This window comes from Pseudophryne corroboree, unplaced genomic scaffold, assembly GCF_028390025.1.
Source record: "Pseudophryne corroboree isolate aPseCor3 unplaced genomic scaffold, aPseCor3.hap2 scaffold_478, whole genome shotgun sequence".
Classification (NCBI taxonomy): Eukaryota; Metazoa; Chordata; class Amphibia; order Anura; family Myobatrachidae; genus Pseudophryne; species Pseudophryne corroboree.
The window spans coordinates 15,260-38,794 of NW_026970090.1; the positions used below are offsets into that span (position 1 = coordinate 15,260).

The 23,535-nt window shown below is 34.8% G+C and overlaps 2 non-coding genes across 2 annotated transcripts; both read right to left on the minus strand.

The window, feature by feature from the left end:
• Positions 1 to 10,359: 10,359 nt before the first annotated feature.
• Positions 10,360 to 10,433, minus strand: TRNAS-ACU (transfer RNA serine (anticodon ACU)). The gene has a single exon. It is a non-coding gene; the product is annotated as a tRNA-Ser (tRNA).
• Positions 10,434 to 23,200: 12,767 nt separating this feature from the next.
• On the minus strand, positions 23,201 to 23,274 carry TRNAS-ACU (transfer RNA serine (anticodon ACU)). Its single transcript has one exon. It is a non-coding gene; the product is annotated as a tRNA-Ser (tRNA).
• Between the last annotated feature and the right edge of the window lie 261 nt (positions 23,275 to 23,535).

A 23,535-nucleotide genomic window follows, 5' to 3' on the forward strand; every position in this document is an offset into this window, starting at 1 on the left:
TAATCTGGAGAGTTTTTGTAAGATGTTTCTTCCATCAACCAACAAAGAAACACATTGGTACTTTCCCATGATGACTGAGTGCTTCAGGATCTCTTGCACTTACATGTGCAGCAGAGTACTGCAATGGAAGCATGCTGGGCCCATAACCCAGAGGTAGGCAGATTGAAACTATCCTTTGCTATATGCATTTTTTTTTGTTAATTTAAGTAATCAAAACTGGGATTGATATTTTTGCTTTTTTATTTTTACTTAAAGTACAATAACTTTTACCATTTTAATTTGTTTTAATAGTATATTGACAGTATAGTTTTCTTTAAAAAATCCACTTAATTTTCTTTACCCTATTATTAAAAGGGTATTTGACAAAAACAAACTACATTGTCACCAGAAGAGCAATACAAAATGTACAAGTGATATATTAAAATCATCTTTCCAGCTTGAATTTCAATGATGCATTGGGGCAACGATTTTGTGAGAAACATCTTCACCCTTAAATAAAGATTTTCTTAATTCCTTACCTGTGTGCTAATTAGATATCACCTTGTTTTCACATTAAACAGACTTCTACATGAGAAAGCAGCAAGGATGCAGTGGTGTTAATGTTTCCTGGTGTCAACCTGTATTATTTCAGTAGACATTGAAATGAGGATGCATCTTGCTGCCTTTCCAATGAAGCAAGTTTAATTTAGTAATAGGTGAAAAACCATCCCTACAAAGGTGTTAATCAGAGACTTGGCTTTGTGGACATTTTTCAGAGAACAAATTTGTTAGCATAAAAATAAAGCCAGAAAATGAAGAGCTGTTTAATCACTCAATTGGATTTTTTTTTGCCAGCATATTTCTTTTTCTCTGCAACCCACTGCTAAATTGTGCTTCCTAGCTGTTTTTATAAAATCAATGAATCAAATCTAACTCTGATTGCATCAGAGAAGGCCAGGTACCCTACACCATAACAGGGGGTTTGAAATTTTGACTTGTCTACTTAAAGATCACCAAAATCTGATAACAAGGTCAATTACGTCCCTGGGTGGGATTGAACCACCAACCTTTTGGTTAGTAGCCGGACACACTAACTGATTGCGCCACAGAGACCCTTTGCAAAAAGAACTTACTGACAAAGGCTAATAAGCATACATCTAGAACGTTTCCTGAAAAACTTTAAAAAGTCAATAATCTGGAGAGTTTTTGTAAGATGTTTCTTCCATCAACCAACGAAGAAACACATTGGTACTTTCCCATGATGACTGAGTGCTTCAGGATCTCTTGCACTTACATGTGCAGCAGTCTACTGCAATGGAAGCATGCTGGGCCCATAACCCAGAGGTAGGCAGATTGAAACTATCCTTTGCTATATGCATTTTTTTTGTTAATTTAAGTAATCAAAACTGGGATTGATATTTTTGCTCTTTCATTTTTACTTAAAGTACAATAACTTTTACCATTTTAATTTGTTTTAATAGTATATTGACAGTATAGTTTTCTTTAAAAAATCCACTTAATTTTCTTTACCCTATTATTAAAAGGGTAATTGACAAAAACAAACTACATTGTCACCAGAAGAGCAATACAAAATGTACAAGTGATATATTAAAATCATCTTTCCAGCTTGAATTTCAATGATGCATTGGGGCAACGATTTTGTGAGAAACATCTTCACCCTTAAATAAAGATTTTCTTAATTCCTTACCTGTGTGCTAATTAGATATCACCTTGTTTTCACATTAAACAGACTTCTACATGAGAAAGCAGCAAGGATGCAGTGGCGTTAATGTTTCCTGGTGTCAACCTGTATTATTTCAGTAGACATTGAAATGAGGATGCATCTTGCTGCCTTTCCAATGAAGCAAGTTTAATTTAGTAATAGGTGAAAAACCATCCCTACAAAGGTGTTAATCAGAGACTTGGCTTTGTGGACACTTTTCAGAGAACAAATTTGTTAGCATAAAAATAAAGCCAGAAAATGAAGAGCTGTTTAATCACTCAATTGGATTTTTTTTTGCCAGCATATTTCTTTTTCTCTGCAACCCACTGCTAAATTGTGCTTCCTAGCTGTTTTTATAAAATCAATGAATCAAATCTAACTCTGATTACATCAGAGAAGGCCAGGTACCTTACACCATAACAGGGGGTTTGAAATTTTGACTTGTCTACTTAAAGATCACCAAAATCTGATAACAAGGTCAATAACGTCCCTGGTTGGGACTGAACCACCAACCTTTTGGTTAGTAGCCGGACACACTAACTGATTGCGCCACAGAGACACTTTGCGAAAAGTACATACTGACAAAGGCTAATAAGCATACATCTAGAACGTTTCCTAGAAAAACTTTAAAAAGTCAATAATCTGGAGAGTTTTTGTAAGATGTTTCTTCCATCAACCAACAAAAAAACACATTGGTACTTTCCCATGATGACTGAGTGCTTCAGGATCTCTTGCACTTACATGTGCAGCAGAGTACTGCAATGGAAGCATGCTGGGCCCATAACCCAGAGGTAGGCAGATTGAAACTATCCTTTGCTATATGCATTTTTTTTTGTTAATTTAAGTAATCAAAACTGGGATTGATATTTTTGCTCTTTTATTTTTACTTAAAGTACAATAACTTTTACCATTTTAATTTGTTTTAATAGTATATTGACAGTATAGTTTTCTTTAAAAAATCCACTTAATTTTCTTTACCCTATTATTAAAAGGGTAATTGACAAAAACAAACTACATTGTCACCAGAAGAGCAATACAAAATGTACAAGTGATATATTAAAATCATCTTTCCAGCTTGAATTTCAATGATGCATTGGGGCAACGATTTTGTGAGAAACATCTTCACCCTTAAATAAAGATTTTCTTAATTCCTTACCTGTGTGCTAATTAGATATCACCTTGTTTTCACATTAAACAGACTTCTACATGAGAAAGCAGCAAGGATGCAGTGGTGTTAATGTTTCCTGGTGTCAACCTGTATTATTTCAGTAGACATTGAAATGAGGATGCATCTTGCTGCCTTTCCAATGAAGCAAGTTTAATTTAGTAATAGGTGAAAAACCATCCCTACAAAGGTGTTAATCAGAGACTTGGCTTTGTGGACATTTTTCAGAGAACAAATTTGTTAGCATAAAAATAAAGCCAGAAAATGAAGAGCTGTTTAATCACTCAATTGGATTTTTTTTTTGCCAGCATATTTCTTTTTCTCTGCAACCCACTGCTAAATTGTGCTTCCTAGCTGTTTTTATAAAATCAATGAATCAAATCTAACTCTGATTGCATCAGAGAAGGCCAGGTACCCTACACCATAACAGGGGGTTTGAAATTTTGACTTGTCTACTTAAAGATCACCAAAATCTGATAACAAGGTCAATTACGTCCCTGGGTGGGATTGAACCACCAACCTTTTGGTTAGTAGCCGGACACACTAACTGATTGCGCCACAGAGACCCTTTGCAAAAAGAACTTACTGACAAAGGCTAATAAGCATACATCTAGAACGTTTCCTGAAAAACTTTAAAAAGTCAATAATCTGGAGAGTTTTTGTAAGATGTTTCTTCCATCAACCAACGAAGAAACACATTGGTACTTTCCCATGATGACTGAGTGCTTCAGGATCTCTTGCACTTACATGTGCAGCAGTCTACTGCAATGGAAGCATGCTGGGCCCATAACCCAGAGGTAGGCAGATTGAAACTATCCTTTGCTATATGCATTTTTTTTGTTAATTTAAGTAATCAAAACTGGGATTGATATTTTTGCTCTTTCATTTTTACTTAAAGTACAATAACTTTTACCATTTTAATTTGTTTTAATAGTATATTGACAGTATAGTTTTCTTTAAAAAATCCACTTAATTTTCTTTACCCTATTATTAAAAGGGTAATTGACAAAAACAAACTACATTGTCACCAGAAGAGCAATACAAAATGTACAAGTGATATATTAAAATCATCTTTCCAGCTTGAATTTCAATGATGCATTGGGGCAACGATTTTGTGAGAAACATCTTCACCCTTAAATAAAGATTTTCTTAATTCCTTACCTGTGTGCTAATTAGATATCACCTTGTTTTCACATTAAACAGACTTCTACATGAGAAAGCAGCAAGGATGCAGTGGCGTTAATGTTTCCTGGTGTCAACCTGTATTATTTCAGTAGACATTGAAATGAGGATGCATCTTGCTGCCTTTCCAATGAAGCAAGTTTAATTTAGTAATAGGTGAAAAACCATCCCTACAAAGGTGTTAATCAGAGACTTGGCTTTGTGGACACTTTTCAGAGAACAAATTTGTTAGCATAAAAATAAAGCCAGAAAATGAAGAGCTGTTTAATCACTCAATTGGATTTTTTTTTGCCAGCATATTTCTTTTTCTCTGCAACCCACTGCTAAATTGTGCTTCCTAGCTGTTTTTATAAAATCAATGAATCAAATCTAACTCTGATTACATCAGAGAAGGCCAGGTACCTTACACCATAACAGGGGGTTTGAAATTTTGACTTGTCTACTTAAAGATCACCAAAATCTGATAACAAGGTCAATAACGTCCCTGGTTGGGACTGAACCACCAACCTTTTGGTTAGTAGCCGGACACACTAACTGATTGCGCCACAGAGACACTTTGCGAAAAGTACATACTGACAAAGGCTAATAAGCATACATCTAGAACGTTTCCTAGAAAAACTTTAAAAAGTCAATAATCTGGAGAGTTTTTGTAAGATGTTTCTTCCATCAACCAACGAAGAAACACATTGGTACTTTCCCATGATGACTGAGTGCTTCAGGATCTCTTGCACTTACATGTGCAGCAGAGTACTGCAATGGAAGCATGCTGGGCCCATAACCCAGAGGTAGGCAGATTGAAACTATCCTTTGCTATATGCATTTTTTTTGTTAATTTAAGTAATCAAAACTGGGATTGATATTTTTGCTCTTTTATTTTTACTTAAAGTACAATAACTTTTACCATTTTAATTTGTTTTAATAGTATATTGACAGTATAGTTTTCTTTAAAAAATCCACTTAATTTTCTTTACCCTATTATTAAAAGGGTAATTGACAAAAACAAACTACATTGTCACCAGAAGAGCAATACAAAATGTACAAGTGATATATTAAAATCATCTTTCCAGCTTGAATTTCAATGATGCATTGGGGCAACGATTTTGTGAGAAACATCTTCACCCTTAAATAAAGATTTTCTTAATTCCTTACCTGTGTGCTAATTAGATATCACCTTGTTTTCACATTAAACAGACTTCTACATGAGAAAGCAGCAAGGATGCAGTGGCGTTAATGTTTCCTGGTGTCAACCTGTATTATTTCAGTAGACATTGAAATGAGGATGCATCTTGCTGCCTTTCCAATGAAGCAAGTTTAATTTAGTAATAGGTGAAAAACCATCCCTACAAAGGTGTTAATCAGAGACTTGGCTTTGTGGACACTTTTCAGAGAACAAATTTGTTAGCATAAAAATAAAGCGAGAAAATGAAGAGCTGTTTAATCACTCAATTGGATTTTTTTTTGCCAGCATATTTCTTTTTCTCTGCAACCCACTGCTAAATTGTGCTTCCTAGCTGTTTTTATAAAATCAATGAATCAAATCTAACTCTGATTACATCAGAGAAGGCCAGGTACCCTACACCATAACAGGGGGTTTGAAATTTTGACTTGTCTACTTAAAGATCACCAAAATCTGATAACAAGGTCAATTACGTCCCTGGGTGGGATTGAACCACCAACCTTTTGGTTAGTAGCCGGACACACTAACCGATTGCGGTACAGAGACACTTTGCAAAAATTACATACTGACAAAGGCTAATAAGCATACATCTAGAACGTTTCCTAGAAAAACTTTAAAAAGTCAATAATCTGGAGAGTTTTTGTAAGATGTTTCTTCCATCAACCAACGAAGAAACACATTGGTACTTTCCCATGATGACTGAGTGCTTCAGGATCTCTTGCACTTACATGTGCAGCAGAGTACTGCAATGGAAGCATGCTGGGCCCATAACCCAGAGGTAGGCAGATTGAAACTATCCTTTGCTATATGCATTTTTTTTGTTAATTTAAGTAATCAAAACTGGGATTGATATTTTTGCTCTTTTATTTTTACTTAAAGTACAATAACTTTTACCATTTTAATTTGTTTTAATAGTATATTGACAGTATAGTTTTCTTTAAAAAATCAACTTAATTTTCTTTACCCTATTATTAAAAGGGTAATTGACAAAAACAAACTACATTGTCACCAGAAGAGCAATACAAAATGTACAAGTGATATATTAAAATCATCTTTCCAGCTTGAATTTCAATGATGCTTTGGGGCAACGATTTTGTGAGAAACATCTTCACCCTTAAATAAAGATTTTCTTAATTCCTTACCTGTGTGCTAATTAGATATCACCTTGTTTTCACATTAAACAGACTTCCACATGAGAAAGCAGCAAGGATGCAGTGGTGTTAATGTTTCCTGGTGTCAACCTGTATTATTTCAGTAGAAATTGAAATGAGGATGCATCTTGCTGCCTTTCCAATGAAGCAAGTTTAATTTAGTAATAGGTGAAAAACCATCCCTACAAAGGTGTTAATCAGAGACTTGGCTTTGTGGACACTTTTCAGAGAACAAATTTGTTAGCATAAAAATAAAGCCAGAAAATGAAGAGCTGTTTAATCACTCAATTGGATTTTTTTTGCCAGCATATTTCTTTTTCTCTGCAACCCACTGCTAAATTGTGCTTCCTAGCTGTTTTTATTAAATCACTGAATCAAATCTAACTCTGATTACATCAGAAAAGGCCAGGTACCCTACACCATAACAGGGGGTTTGAAATTTTGACTTGTCTACTTAAAGATCACCAAAATCTGATAACAAGGTCAATTACGTCCCTGGGTGGGATTGAACCACCAACCAGACACACTAACCGATTGCGCCACAGAGACACTTTGTAAAAAGTACGTACTGACAAAGGCTAATAAGCATACATCTAGAACGTTTCCTAGAAAAACTTTAAAAAGTCAATAATCTGGAGAGTTTTTGTAAGATGTTTCTTCCATACACCAACGAAGAAACACATTGGTACTTTCCTATGATGAGTGAGTGCTTCAGGATCTCTTGCACTTACATGTGCAGCAGAGTACTGCAATGGAAGCATGCTGGGCCCATAACCCAGAGGTAGGCAGATTGAAACTATCCTTTGCTATATGCATTTTTTTTGTTAATTTAAGTAATCAAAACTGGGATTGATATTTTTGCTCTTTTATTTTTACTTAAAGTACAATAACTTTTACCATTTTAATTTGTTTTAATAGTATATTGACAGTATTGTTTTCTTTCAAAAATCCACTTAATTTTCTTTACCCTATTATTAAAATGGTAATTGACAAACACAAACTACATTGTCACCAGAAGAGCAATACAAAATGTACAAGTGATATATTAAAATCATCTTTCCAGCTTGAATTTCAATGATGCATTGGGGCAACGATTTTGTGAGAAACATCTTCACCCTTAAATAAAGATTTTCTTAATTCCTTACCTGTGTGCTAATTAGATATCACCTTGTTTTCACATTAAACAGACTTCTACATGAGAAAGCAGCAAGGATGCAGTGGCGGTAATGTTTCCTGGTGTCAACCTGTATTATTTCAGTAGACATTGAAATGAAGATGCATCTTGCTGCCTTTCCAATGAAGCAAGTTTAATTTAGTAATAGGTGAAAAACCATCCCTACAAAGGTGTTAATCAGAGACTTGGCTTTGTGGACACTTTTCAGAGAACAAATTTGTTAGCATAAAAATAAAGCCAGAAAATGAAGAGCTGTTTAATCACTCAATTGGATTTTTTTGCCAGCATATTTCTTTTTCTCTGCAACCCACTGCTAAATTGTGCTTCCTAGCTGTTTTTATAAAATCACTGAATCAAATCTAACTCTGATTACATCAGAGAAGGCCAGGTACCCTACACCATAAGAGGGGGTTTGAAATGTTGACTTGTCTACTTAAAGATCACCAAAATCTGATCACAAGGTCAATTACGTCCCTGGGTGGGATTGAACCACCAACCTTTTGGTTTATAGCCGTTCACACTAACTGATTGCGCCACAGAGACACTTTGCAAAAGAATATACTGACAAAGGCTAATAAGCATTCATCTAAAACGTTTCCTAGAAAAACTTTAAAAAGTCAATAATCTGGAGAGTTTTTGTAAGATGTTTCTTCCATCCACCAACGAAGAAACACATTGGTACTTTCCCATGATGAGTGAGTGCTTCAGGATCTCTTGCACTTACATGTGCAGCAAAGTACTGCAATGGAAGCATGCTGGGCCCATAACCCAGAGGTAGGCAGATTAAAACTATCCTCTGCTATATGCATATTTTTTTGTTAATTAAAGTAATCCAAAACTGGGATTGATATTTTTGCTCTTTTATTTTTCATTAAAGTACAATAACTTTTACCATTTTAATTTGTTTTAATAGTATATTGAAAGTATTATTTTCTTTAAAAAATCCACTTAATTTTCTTTACCCTATTATTAAAATGGTAATTGACAAAAACAAACTACATTGTCACCAGAAGAGCAATACAAAATGTACAAGTGATATATTAAAATCATCTTTCCAGCTTGAATTTCAATGATGCATTGGGGCAACGATTTTGTGAGAAACATCTTCACCCTTAAATAAAGATTTTCTTAATTCCTTACCTGTGTGCTAATTAGATATCACCTTGTTTTCACATTAGACAGACTTCCACATGAGAAAGCAGCAAGGATGCAGTGGCGATAATGTTTCCTGGTGTCAACCTGTATTATTTCAGTAGACATTGACATGAGGATGCATCTTGCTGCCTTTCCAATGAAGCAAGTTTAATTTAGTAATAGGTGAAAAACCATCCTTACAAAGGTGTTAATCAGAGACTTGGCTTTGTGGACACTTTTCAGAGAACAAATTTGTTAGCATAAAAATAAAGCCAGAAAATGAAGAGCTGTTTAATCACTCAATTGGATTTTTTTGCCAGCATATTTCTTTTTCTCTGCAACCCACTGCTAAATTGTGCTTCCTAGCTGTTTTTATAAAATCACTGAATCAAATCTAACTCTGATTACATCAGAGAAGGCCAGGTACCCTACACCATAAGAGGGGGTTTGAAATTTTGACTTGTCTACTTAAAGATCACCAAAATCTGATAACAAGGTCAATTACGTCCCTGGGTGGGATTGAACCACCAACCTTTCGGTTAATAGCCATACACACTAACTGATTGTGCCACAGAGACACTTTGCAAAAGTACATACTGACAAAGGCTAATAAGCATTCATCTAAAACGTTTCCTAGAAAAACTTTAAAAAGTCAATAATCTGGAGAGTTTTTGTAAGATGTTTCTTCCATCAACCAACGAAGAAACACATTGGTACTTTCCCATGATGAGTGAGTGCTTCAGGATCTACTGCACTTACATGTGCAGCAGAGTACAGCAATGGAAGCATGCTGGGCACATAACCCAGAGGTAAGCAGATTGAAACTATCCTCTGCTATATGCATTTTTTTTTGTTAATTAAAGTAATCCAAAACTGGGATTGATATTTTGGCTCTTTTATTTTTACTTAAAGTACAATAACTTTTACCATTTTAATTTGTTTTAATAGTATATTGACAGTATTGTTTTCTTTCAAAAATCCACTTAATTTTCTTTACCCTATTATTAAAATGGTAATTGACAAAAACAAACTACATTGTCACCAGAAGAGCAATACAAAATGTACAAGTGATATATTAAAATCATCTTTCCAGCTTGAATTTCAATGATGCATTGGGGCAACGATTTTGTGAGAAACATCTTCACCCTTAAATAAAGATTTTCTTAATTCCTTACCTGTGTGCTAATTAGATATCACCTTGTTTTCACATTAAACAGACTTCTACATGAGAAAGCAGCAAGGATGCAGTGGCGGTAATGTTTCCTGGTGTCAACCTGTATTATTTCAGTAGACATTGAAATGAAGATGCATCTTGCTGCCTTTCCAATGAAGCAAGTTTAATTTAGTAATAGGTGAAAAACCATCCCTACAAAGGTGTTAATCAGAGACTTGGCTTTGTGGACACTTTTCAGAGAACAAATTTGTTAGCATAAAAATAAAGCCAGAAAATGAAGAGCTGTTTAATCACTCAATTGGATTTTTTTTGCCAGCATATTTCTTTTTCTCTGCAACCCACTGCTAAATTGTGCTTCCTAGCTGTTTTTATTAAATCACTGAATCAAATCTAACTCTGATTACATCAGAGAAGGCCAGGTACCCTACACCATAACAGGGGGTTTGAAATTTTGACTTGTCTACTTAAAGATCACCAAAATCTGATAACAAAGTCAATTACGTCCCTGGGTGGGATTGAACCACCAACCTTTTGGTTAGTAACCAAACACACTAACCGATTGCGCCACAGAGACACTTTGTAAAAAGTACGTACTGACAAAGGCTAATAAGCATACATCTAGAACGTTTCCTAGAAAAACTTTAAAAAGTCAATAATCTGGAGAGTTTTTGTAAGATGTTTCTTCCATCAACCAACGAAGAAACACATTGGTCCTTTCCTATGATGAGTGAGTGCTTCAGGATCTCTTGCACTTACATGTGCAGCAGAGTACTGCAATGGAAGCATGCTAGGCCCATAACCCAGAGGTAGGCAGATTGAATCTATCCTTTGCTATATGCATTTTTTTTGTTAATTTAAGTAATCAAAACTGGGATTGATATTTTTGCTCTTTTATTTTTACTTAAAGTACAATAACTTTTACCATTTTAATTTGTTTTAATAGTATATTGACAGTATTGTTTTCTTTCAAAAATCCACTTAATTTTCTTTACCCTATTATTAAAATGGTAATTGACAAAAACAAACTACATTGTCACCAGAAGAGCAATACAAAATGTACAAGTGATATATTAAAATCATCTTTCCAGCTTGAATTTCAATGATGCATTGGGGCAACGATTTTGTGAGAAACATCTTCACCCTTAAATAAAGATTTTCTTAATTCCTTACCTGTGTGCTAATTAGATATCACCTTGTTTTCACATTAAACAGACTTCCACATGAGAAAGCAGCAAGGATGCAGTGGCGTTAATGTTTCCTGGTGTCAACCCGTATTATTTCAGTAGACATTGAAATGAGGATGCATCTTGCTGCCTTTCCAATGAAGCAAATTTAATTTAGTAATAGGTGAAAAACCATCCCTACAAAGGTGTTAATCAGAGACTTGGCTTTGTGGACACTTTTCAGAGAACAAATTTGTTAGCATAAAAATAAAGCCAGAAAATTAAGAGCTGTTTAATCACTCAATTGGATTTTTTTGCCAGCATATTTCTTTTTCTCTGCAACCCACTGCTAAATTGTGCTTCCTAGCTGTTTTTATAAAATCACTGAATCAAATCTAACTCTGATTACATCAGAGAAGGCCAGGTACCCTACACCATAAGAGGGGGTTTGAAATGTTGACTTGTCTACTTAAAGATCACCAAAATCTGATCACAAGGTCAATTACGTCCCTGGGTGGGATTGAACCACCAACCTTTTGGTTTATAGCCGTTCACACTAACTGATTGCGCCACAGAGACACTTTGCAAAAGTATTTACTGACAAAGGCTAATAAGCATTCATCTAAAACGTTTCCTAGAAAAACTTTAAAAAGTCAATAATCTGGAGAGTTTTTGTAAGATGTTTCTTCCATCCACCAACGAAGAAACACATTGGTACTTTCCTATGATGAGTGAGTGCTTCAGGATCTCTTGCACTTACATGTGCAGCAAAGTACTGCAATGGAAGCATGCTGGGCCCATAACCCAGAGGTAGGCAGATTAAAACTATCCTCTGCTATATGCATATTTTTTTGTTAATTAAAGTAATCCAAAACTGGGATTGATATTTTTGCTCTTTTATTTTTCATTAAAGTACAATAACTTTTACCATTTTAATTTGTTTTAATAGTATATTGAAAGTATTATTTTCTTTAAAAAATCCACTTAATTTTCTTTACCCTATTATTAAAATGGTAATTGACAAAAACAAACTACATTGTCACCAGAAGAGCAATACAAAATGTACAAGTGATATATTAAAATCATCTTTCCAGCTTGAATTTCAATGATGCATTGGGGCAACGATTTTGTGAGAAACATCTTCACCCTTAAATAAAGATTTTCTTAATTCCTTACCTGTGTGCTAATTAGATATTACCTTGTTTTCACATTAAACAGACTTCCACATGAGAAAGCAGCAAGGATGCAGTGGCGATAATGTTTCCTGGTGTCAACCTGTATTATTTCAGTAGACATTGAAATGAGGATGCATCTTGCTGCCTTTCCAATGAAGCAAGTTTAATTTAGTAATAGGTGAAAAACCATCCTTACAAAGGTGTTAATCAGAGACTTGGCTTTGTGGACACTTTTCAGAGAACAAATTTGTTAGCATAAAAATAAAGCCAGAAAATGAAGAGCTGTTTAATCACTCAATTGGATTTTTTTGCCAGCATATTTCTTTTTCTCTGCAACCCACTGCTAAATTGTGCTTCCTAGCTGTTTTTATAAAATCACTGAATCAAATCTAACTCTGATTACATCAGAGAAGGCCAGGTACCCTACACCATAAGAGGGGGTTTGAAATTTTGACTTGTCTACTTAAAGATCACCAAAATCTGATAACAAGGTCAATTACATCCCTGGGTAGGATTGAACCACCAACCTTTTGGTTAATAGCCATACACACTAACTGATTGCGCCACAGAGACACTTTGTGAAAGTACATACTGACAAAGGCTAATAAGCATTCATCTAAAACGTTTCCTAGAAAAACTTTAAAAAGTCAATAATCTGGAGAGTTTTTGTAAGATGTTTCTTCCATCAACCAACGAAGAAACACATTGGTACTTTCCCATGATGAGTGAGTGCTTCAGGATCTACTGCACTTACATGTGCAGCAGAGTACAGCAATGGAAGCATGCTGGGCACATAACCCAGAGGTAAGCAGATTGAAACTATCCTCTGCTATATGCATTTTTTTTTGTTAATTAAAGTAATCCAAAACTGGGATTGATATTTTGGCTCTTTTATTTTTACTTAAAGTACAATAACTTTTACCATTTTAATTTGTTTTAATAGTATATTGACAGTATTGTTTTCTTTCAAAAATCCACTTAATTTTCTTTACCCTATTATTAAAATGGTAATTGACAAAAACAAACTACATTGTCACCAGAAGAGCAATACAAAATGTACAAGTGATATATTAAAATCATCTTTCCAGCTTGAATTTCAATGATGCATTGGGGCAACGATTTTGTGAGAAACATCTTCACCCTTAAATAAAGATTTTCTTAATTCCTTACCTGTGTGCTAATTAGATATCACCTTGTTTTCACATTAAACAGACTTCTACATGAGAAAGCAGCAAGGATGCAGTGGCGGTAATGTTTCCTGGTGTCAACCTGTATTATTTCAGTAGACATTGAAATGAAGATGCATCTTGCTGCCTTTCCAATGAAGCAAGTTTAATTTAGTAATAGGTGAAAAACCATCCCTACAAAGGTGTTAATCAGAGACTTGGCTTTGTGGACACTTTTCAGAGAACAAATTTGTTAGCATAAAAATAAAGCCAGAAAATGAAGAGCTGTTTAATCACTCAATTGGATTTTTTTTGCCAGCATATTTCTTTTTCTCTGCAACCCACTGCTAAATTGTGCTTCCTAGCTGTTTTTATTAAATCACTGAATCAAATCTAACTCTGATTACATCAGAAAAGGTAAGGTACCCTACACCATAACAGGGGGTTTGAAATTTTGACTTGTCTACTTAAAGATCACCAAAATCTGATAACAAGGTCAATTACGTCCCTGGGTGGGATTGAACCACCAACCTTTTGGTTAGTAGCCGGACACACTAACCGATTGCGCCACAGAGACACTTTGCAAAAAGTACATACTGACAAAGGCTAATAAGCATACATCTAGAACGTTTCCTAGAAAAACTTTAAAAAGTCAATAATCTGGAGAGTTTTTGTAAGATGTTTCTTCCATCAACCAACGAAGAAACACATTGGTACTTTCCTATGATGAGTGAGTGCTTCAGGATCTCTTGCACTTACATGTGCAGCAGAGTACTGCAATGGAAGCATGCTGGGCCCATAACCCAGAGGTAGGCAGATTGAAACTATCCTTTGCTATATGCATTTTTTTTGTTAATTTAAGTAATCAAAACTGGGATTGATATTTTTGCTCTTTTATTTTTACTTAAAGTACAATAACTTTTACCATTTTAATTTGTTTTAATAGTATATTGACAGTATTGTTTTCTTTCAAAAATCCACTTAATTTTCTTTACCCTATTATTAAAATGGTAATTGACAAAAACAAACTACATTGTCACCAGAAGAGCAATACAAAATGTACAAGTGATATATTAAAATCATCTTTCCAGCTTGAATTTCAATGATGCATTGGGGCAACGATTTTGTGAGAAACATCTTCACCCTTAAATAAAGATTTTCTTAATTCCTTACCTGTGTGCTAATTAGATATCACCTTGTTTTCACATTAAACAGACTTCCACATGAGAAAGCAGCAAGGATGCAGTGGCGTTAATGTTTCCTGGTGTCAACCCGTATTATTTCAGTAGACATTGAAATGAGGATGCATCTTGCTGCCTTTCCAATGAAGCAAATTTAATTTAGTAATAGGTGAAAAACCATCCCTACAAAGGTGTTAATCAGAGACTTGGCTTTGTGGACACTTTTCAGAGAACAAATTTGTTAGCATAAAAATAAAGCCAGAAAATTAAGAGCTGTTTAATCACTCAATTAGATTTTTTTGCCAGCATATTTCTTTTTCTCTGCAACCCACTGCTAAATTGTGCTTCCTAGCTGTTTTTATAAAATCACTGAATCAAATCTAACTCTGATTACATCAGAGAAGGCCAGGTACCCTACACCATAACAGGGGGTTTGAAATGTTGACTTGTCTACTTAAAGATCACCAAAATCTGATCACAAGGTCAATTACGTCCCTGGGTGGGATTGAACCACCAACCTTTTGGTTTATAGCCATTCACACTAACTGATTGCACCACAGAGACACTTTGCAAAAGTACATACTGACAAAGGCTAATAAGCATTCATCTAAAACGTTTCCTAGAAAAACTTTAAAAAGTCAATAATCTGGAGAGTTTTTGTAAGATGTTTCTTCCATCAACCAACGAAGAAACACATTAGTACTTTCCCATGATGAGTGAGTGCTTCAGGATCTACTGCACTTACATGTGCAGCAGAGTACAGCAATGGAAGCATGCTGGGCACATAACCCAGAGGTAAGCAGATTGAAACTATCCTCTGCTATATGCATTTTTTTTTGTTAATTAAAGTAATCCAAAACTGGGATTGATATTTTGGCTCTTTTATTTTTACTTAAAGTACAATAACTTTTACCATTTTAATTTGTTTTAATAGTATATTGACAGTATTGTTTTCTTTAAAAAATCCACTTAATTTTCTTTACCCTATTATTAAAAGGGTAATTGACAAAAACAAACTACATTGTCACCAGAAGAGCAATACAAAATGTACAAGTGATATATTAAAATCATCTTTCCAGTTTGAATTTCAATGATGCATTGGGGCAACGATTTTGTGAGAAACATCTTCACCCTTAAATAAAGATTTTCTTAATTCCTTACCTGTGTGCTAATTAGATATCACCTTGTTTTCACATTAAACAGACTTCTACATGAGAAAGCAGCAAGGATGCAGTGGCGGTAATGTTTCCTGGTGTCAACCTGTATTATTTCAGTAGACATTGAAATGAAGATGCATCTTGCTGCCTTTCCAATGAAGCAAGTTTAATTTAGTAATAGGTGAAAAACCATCCCTACAAAGGTGTTAATCAGAGACTTGGCTTTGTGGACACTTTTCAGAGAACAAATTTGTTAGCATAAAAATAAAGCCAGAAAATGAAGAGCTGTTTAATCACTCAATTGGATTTTTTTTGCCAGCATATTTCTTTTTCTCTGCAACCCACTGCTAAATTGTGCTTCCTAGCTGTTTTTATTAAATCACTGAATCAAATCTAACTCTGATTACATCAGAAAAGGCCAGGTACCCTACACCATAACAGGGGGTTTGAAATTTTGACTTGTCTACTTAAAGATCACCAAAATCTGATAACAAGGTCAATTACGTCCCTGGGTGGGATTGAACCACCAACCTTTTGGTTAGTAGCCGGACACACTAACCGATTGCGCCACAGAGACACTTTGCAAAAAGTACATACTGACAAAGGCTAATAAGCATACATCTAGAACGTTTCCTAGAAAAACTTTAAAAAGTCAATAATCTGGAGAGTTTTTGTAAGATGTTTCTTCCATCAACCAACGAAGAAACACATTGGTACTTTCCCATGATGAGTGAGTGCTTCAGGATCTCTTGCACTTACATGTGCAGCAAAGTACTGCAATGGAAGCATGCTGGGCCCATAACCCAGAGGTAGGCAGATTAAAACTATCCTCTGCTATATGCATATTTTTTTGTTAATTAAAGTAATCCAAAACTGGGATTGATATTTTTGCTCTTTTATTTTTCATTAAAGTACAATAACTTTTACCATTTTAATTTGTTTTAATAGTATATTGAAAGTATTATTTTCTTTAAAAAATCCACTTAATTTTCTTTACCCTATTATTAAAATGGTAATTGACAAAAACAAACTACATTGTCACCAGAAGAGCAATACAAAATGTACAAGTGATATATTAAAATCATCTTTCCAGCTTGAATTTCAATGATGCATTGGGGCAACGATTTTGTGAGAAACATCTTCACCCTTAAATAAAGATTTTCTTAATTCCTTACCTGTGTGCTAATTAGATATCACCTTGTTTTCACATTAAACAGACTTCCACATGAGAAAGCAGCAAGGATGCAGTGGCGATAATGTTTCCTGGTGTCAACCTGTATTATTTCAGTAGACATTGAAATGAGGATGCATCTTGCTGCCTTTCCAATGAAACAAGTTTAATTTAGTAATAGGTGAAAAACCATCCTTACAAAGGTGTTAATCAGAGACTTGGCTTTGTGGACACTTTTCAGAGAACAAATTTGTTAGCATAAAAATAAAGCCAGAAAATGAAGAGCTGTTTAATCACTCAATTGGATTTTTTTGCCAGCATATTTCTTTTTCTCTGCAACCCACTGCTAAATTGTGCTTCCTAGCTGTTTTTATAAAATCACTGAATCAAATCTAACTCTGATTACATCAGAGAAGGCCAGGTACCCTACACCATAAGAGGGGGTTTGAAATGTTGACTTGTCTACTTAAAGATCACCAAAATCTGATCACAAGGTCAATTACGTCCCTGGGTGGGATTGAACCACCAACCTTTTGGTTTATAGCCATTCACACTAACTGATTGCGCCACAGAGACACTTTGCAAAAGTATATACTGACAAAGGCTAATAAGCATTCATCTAAAACGTTTCCTAGAAAAACTTTAAAAAGTCAATAATCTGGAGAGTTTTTGTAAGATGTTTCTTCCATCCACCAACGAAGAAACACATTGGTACTTTCCCATGATGAGTGAGTGCTTCAGGATCTCTTGCACTTACATGTGCAGCAAAGTACTGCAATGGAAGCATGCTGGGCCCATAACCCAGAGGTAGGCAGATTAAAACTATCCTCTGCTATATGCATATTTTTTTGTTAATTAAAGTAATCCAAAACTGGGATTGATATTTTTGCTCTTTTATTTTTCATTAAAGTACAATAACTTTTACCATTTTAATTTGTTTTAATAGTATATTGAAAGTATTATTTTCTTTCAAAAATCCACTTAATTTTCTTTACCCTATTATTAAAATGGTAATTGACAAAAACAAACTACATTGTCACCAGAAGAGCAATACAAAATGTACAAGTGATATATTAAAATCATCTTTCCAGCTTGAATTTCAATGATGCATTGGGGCAACGATTTTGTGAGAAACATCTTCACCCTTAAATAAAGATTTTCTTAATTCCTTTCCTGTGTGCTAATTAGATATCACCTTGTTTTCACATTAAACAGACTTCCACATGAGAAAGCAGCAAGGATGCAGTGGCGATAATGTTTCCTGGTGTCAACCTGTATTATTTCAGTAGACATTGAAATGAGGATGCATCTTGCTTCCTTTCCAATGAAGCAAGTTTAATTTAGTAATAGGTGAAAAACCATCCTTACAAAGGTGTTAATCAGAGACTTGGCTTTGTGGACACTTTTCAGAGAACAAATTTGTTAGCATAAAAATAAAGCTAGAAAATGGCTTAATCACTCAATTGGATTTTTTTGCCAGCATATTTCTTTTTCTCTGCAACCCACTGCTAAATTGTGCTTCCTAGCTGTTTTTATAAAATCACTGAATCAAATCTAACTCTGATTACATCAGAGAAGGCCAGGTACCCTACACCATAAGAGGGGGTTTGAAATTTTGACTTGTCTACTTAAAGATCACCAAAATCTGACAACAAGGTCAATTACGTCCCTGGGTGGGATTGAACCACCAACCTTTTGGTTAATAGCCATACACACTAACTGATTGCGCCACAGAGACACTTTGCAAAAGTCTATACTGACAAAGGCTAATAAGCATTCATCTAAAACGTTTCCTAGAAAAACTTTAAAAAGTCAATAATCTGGAGAGTTTTTGTAAGATGTTTCTTCCATCAACCAACGAAGAAACACATTGGTACTTTCCCATGATGAGTGAGTGCTTCAGGATCTACTGCACTTACATGTGCAGCAGAGTACAGCAATGGAAGCATGCTGGGCACATAACCCAGAGGTAAGCAGATTGAAACTATCCTCTGCTATATGCATTTTTTTTTGTTAATTAAAGTAATCCAAAACTGGGATTGATATTTTGGCTCTTTTATTTTTACTTAAAGTACAATAACTTTTACCATTTTAATTTGTTTTAATAGTATATTGACAGTATTGTTTTCTTTCAAAAATCCACTTAATTTTCTTTACCCTATTATTAAAATGGTAATTGACAAAAACAAACTACATTGTCACCAGAAGAGCAATACAAAATGTACAAGTGATATATTAAAATCATCTTTCCAGCTTGAATTTCAATGATGCATTGGGGCAACGATTTTGTGAGAAACATCTTCACCCTTAAATAAAGATTTTCTTAATTCCTTACCTGTGTGCTAATTAGATATCACCTTGTTTTCACATTAAACAGACTTCTACATGAGAAAGCAGCAAGGATGCAGTGGCGGTAATGTTTCCTGGTGTCAACCTGTATTATTTCAGTAGACATTGAAATGAAGATGCATCTTGCTGCCTTTCCAATGAAGCAAGTTTAATTTAGTAATAGGTGAAAAACCATCCCTACAAAGGTGTTAATCAGAGACTTGGCTTTGTGGACACTTTACAGAGAACAAATTTGTTAGCATAAAAATAAAGCCAGAAAATGAAGAGCTGTTTAATCACTCAATTGGATTTTTTTTGCCAGCATATTTCTTTTTCTCTGCAACCCACTGCTAAATTGTGCTTCAGAGCTGTTTTTATTAAATCACTGAATCAAATCTAACTCTGATTACATCAGAAAAGGCCAGGTACCCTACACCATAACAGGGGGTTTGAAATTTTGACTTGTCTACTTAAAGATCACCAAAATCTGATAACAAGGTCAATTACGTCCCTGGGTGGGATTGAACCACCAACCAGACACACTAACCGATTGCGCCACAGAGACACTTTGTAAAAAGTACGTACTGACAAAGGCTAATAAGCATACATCTAGAACGTTTCCTAGAAAAACTTTAAAAAGTCAATAATCTGGAGAGTTTTTGTAAGATGTTTCTTCCATCAACCAACGAAGAAACACATTGGTACTTTCCTATGATGAGTGAGTGCTTCAGGATCTCTTGCACTTACATGTGCAGCAGAGTACTGCAATGGAAGCATGCTGGGCCCATAACCCAGAGGTAGGCAGATTGAAACTATCCTTTGCTATATGCATTTTTTTTGTTAATTTAAGTAATCAAAACTGGGATTGATATTTTTGCTCTTTTATTTTTACTTAAAGTACAATAACTTTTACCATTTTAATTTGTTTTAATAGTATATTGACAGTATTGTTTTCTTTCAAAAATCCACTTAATTTTCTTTACCCTATTATTAAAATGGTAATTGACAAAAACAAACTACATTGTCACCAGAAGAGCAATACAAAATGTACAAGTGATATATTAAAATCATCTTTCCAGCTTGAATTTCAATGATGCATTGGGGCAACGATTTTGTGAGAAACATCTTCACCCTTAAATAAAGATTTTCTTAATTCCTTACCTGTGTGCTAATTAGATATCACCTTGTTTTCACATTAAACAGACTTCTACATGAGAAAGCAGCAAGGATGCAGTGGCGGTAATGTTTCCTGGTGTCAACCTGTATTATTTCAGTAGACATTGAAATGAAGATGCATCTTGCTGCCTTTCCAATGAAGCAAGTTTAATTTAGTAATAGGTGAAAAACCATCCCTACAAAGGTGTTAATCAGAGACTTGGCTTTGTGGACACTTTTCAGAGAACAAATTTGTTAGCATAAAAATAAAGCCAGAAAATGAAGAGCTGTTTAATCACTCAATTGGATTTTTTTTGCCAGCATATTTCTTTTTCTCTGCAACCCACTGCTAAATTGTGCTTCAGAGCTGTTTTTATTAAATCACTGAATCAAATCTAACTCTGATTACATCAGAAAAGGCCAGGTACCCTACACCATAACACGGGGTTTGAAATTTTGACTTGTCTACTTAAAGATCACCAAAATTTGATAACAAGGTCAATTACGTCCCTGGGTGGGCTTGAACCACCAACCTTTTGGTTAGTAGCTGGACACACTAACCGATTGCGCCACAGAGACACTTTGCAAAAAGTATATACTGACAAAGGCTAATAAGCATACATCTAGAATGTTTCCTAGAAAAGCTTTAAAAAGTCAATAATCTGGAGAGTTTTTGTAAGATGTTTCTTCCATCAACCAACGAAGAAACACATTGGTACTTTCCCATGATGAGTGAGTGCTTCAGGATCTCTTGCACTTACATGTGCAGCAGAGTACTGCAATGGAAGCATGCTGGGCCCATAACCCAGAGGTAGGCAGATTGAAACTATCCTTTGCTATATGCATTTTTTTTTGTTAATTTAAGTAATCAAAACTGGGATTGATATTTTTGCTCTTTTATTTTTACTTAAAGTACAATAACTTTTACCATTTTAATTTGTTTTAATAGTATATTGACAGTATAGTTTTCTTTTAAAAAATCCACTTAATTTTCTTTACCCTATTATTAAAAGGGTAATTGACAAAAACAAACTACATTGTCACCAGAAGAGCAATACAAAATGTACAAGTGATATATTAAAATCATCTTTCCAGCTTGAATTTCAATGATGCATTGGGGCAACGATTTTGTGAGAAACATCTTCACCCTTAAATAAAGATTTTCTTAATTCCTTACCTGTGTGCTAATTAGATATCACCTTGTTTTCACATTAAACAGACTTCTACATGAGAAAGCAGCAAGGATGCAGTGGCGTTAATGTTTCCTGGTGTCAACCTGTATTATTTCAGTAGACATTGAAATGAGGATGCATCTTGCTGCCTTTCCAATGAAGCAAGTTTAATTTAGTTATAGGTGAAAAACCATCCCTACAAAGGTGTTAATCAGAGACTTGGCTTTGTGGACACTTTTTAGAGAACAAATTTGTTAGCATAAAAATAAAGGCAGAAAATGAAGAGCTGTTTAATCACTCAATTGGATTTTTCTGCCAGCATATTTTTTTTCTCTGCAACCCATTGCTAAATTGTGCTTCCTAGCTGTTTTTTTATAAAATCACTGAATCAAATCTAACTCTGATTACATCAGAGAAGGCCAGGTACCCTACACCATAAGAGGGGGTTTGAAATTTTGACTTGTCTACTTAAATATCACCAAAACCTGATCACAAGGTCAATTATGTCCCTGGGTGGGATTGAACCACCAACCTTTTGGTTAGTAGCCGGACACACTAACCGATTGCGCCACAGTGACACTTTGCAAAAAGTACATACTGACAAAGGCTAATAAGCATTCATCTAGAACATTTCCTAGAAAAACTTTAAAAAGTCAATAATCTGGAGAGTTTTTGTAAGAATTTTCTTAAATCAACCAACGAAGAAACAAATTGGTACTTTCCCATGATGAGTGAGTGCTTCAGGATCTCTTGCACTTACATGTGCAGCAGAGTACTGCAATGGAAGCATGCTGGGCCCATTACCCAGAGGTAGGCAGATTGAAACTATCCTCTGCTATATGCATTTTTTTTGTTAATTAAAGTAATCCAAAACTGGGATTGATATGTTAGCTATTTTATGTTTACTTAAAGTACAATAACTTTTACCATTTTAATTTGTTTTAATAGTATATTGACAGTATTGTTTTCTTTCAAAAATCCACTTAATTTTCTTTACCCTATTATTAAAATGGTAATTGACAAAAACAAACTACATTGTCACCAGAAGAGCAATACAAAATGTACAAGTGATATATTAAAATCATCTTTCCAGCTTGAATTTCAATGATGCATTGGGGCAACGATTTTGTGAGAAACATCTTCACCCTTAAATAAAGATTTTCTTAATTCCTTACCTGTGTGCTAATTAGATATCACCTTGTTTTCACATTAAACAGACTTCCACATGAGAAAGCAGCAAGGATGCAGTGGCGTTAATGTTTCCTGGTGTCAACCTGTATTATTTCAGTAGAAATTGAAATGAGGATGCATCTTGCTGCCTTTCCAATGAAGCAAGTTTAATTTAGTAATAGGTGAAAAACCATACCTACAAAGGTGTTAATCAGAGACTTGGCTTTGTGGACACTTTTCAGAGAACAAATTTGTTAGCATAAAAATAAAGCCAGAAAATGAAGAGCTGTTTAATCACTCAATTGGATTTTTTTTCCAGCATATTTCTTTTTCTCTGCAACCCACTGCTAAATTGTGCTTCCTAGCTGTTTTTATAAAATCACTGAATCAAATCTAACTCTGATTACATCAGAGAAGGCCAGGTACCCTACACCATAACAGGGGGTTTGAAATTTTGACTTGTCTACTTAAAGATCACCAAAATCTGATAACAAGGTCAATTACGTCCCTGGGTGGGATTGAACCACCAACCTTTTGGTTAGTAGCCAGACACACTAACCGATTGCGCCACAGAGACACTTTGTAAAAAGTAAGTACTGACAAAGGCTAATAAGCATACATCTAGAACGTTTCCTAGAAAAACTTTAAAAAGTCAATAATCTGGAGAGTTTTTGTAAGATGTTTCTTCCATCAACCAACGAAGAAACACATTGGTACTTTCCCATGATGAGTGAGTGCTTCAGGATCTCTTGCACTTACATGTGCAGCAGAGTACTGCAATGGAAGCATGCTGGGCCCATAACCCAGAGGTAGGCATATTGAAACTATCCTTTGCTAT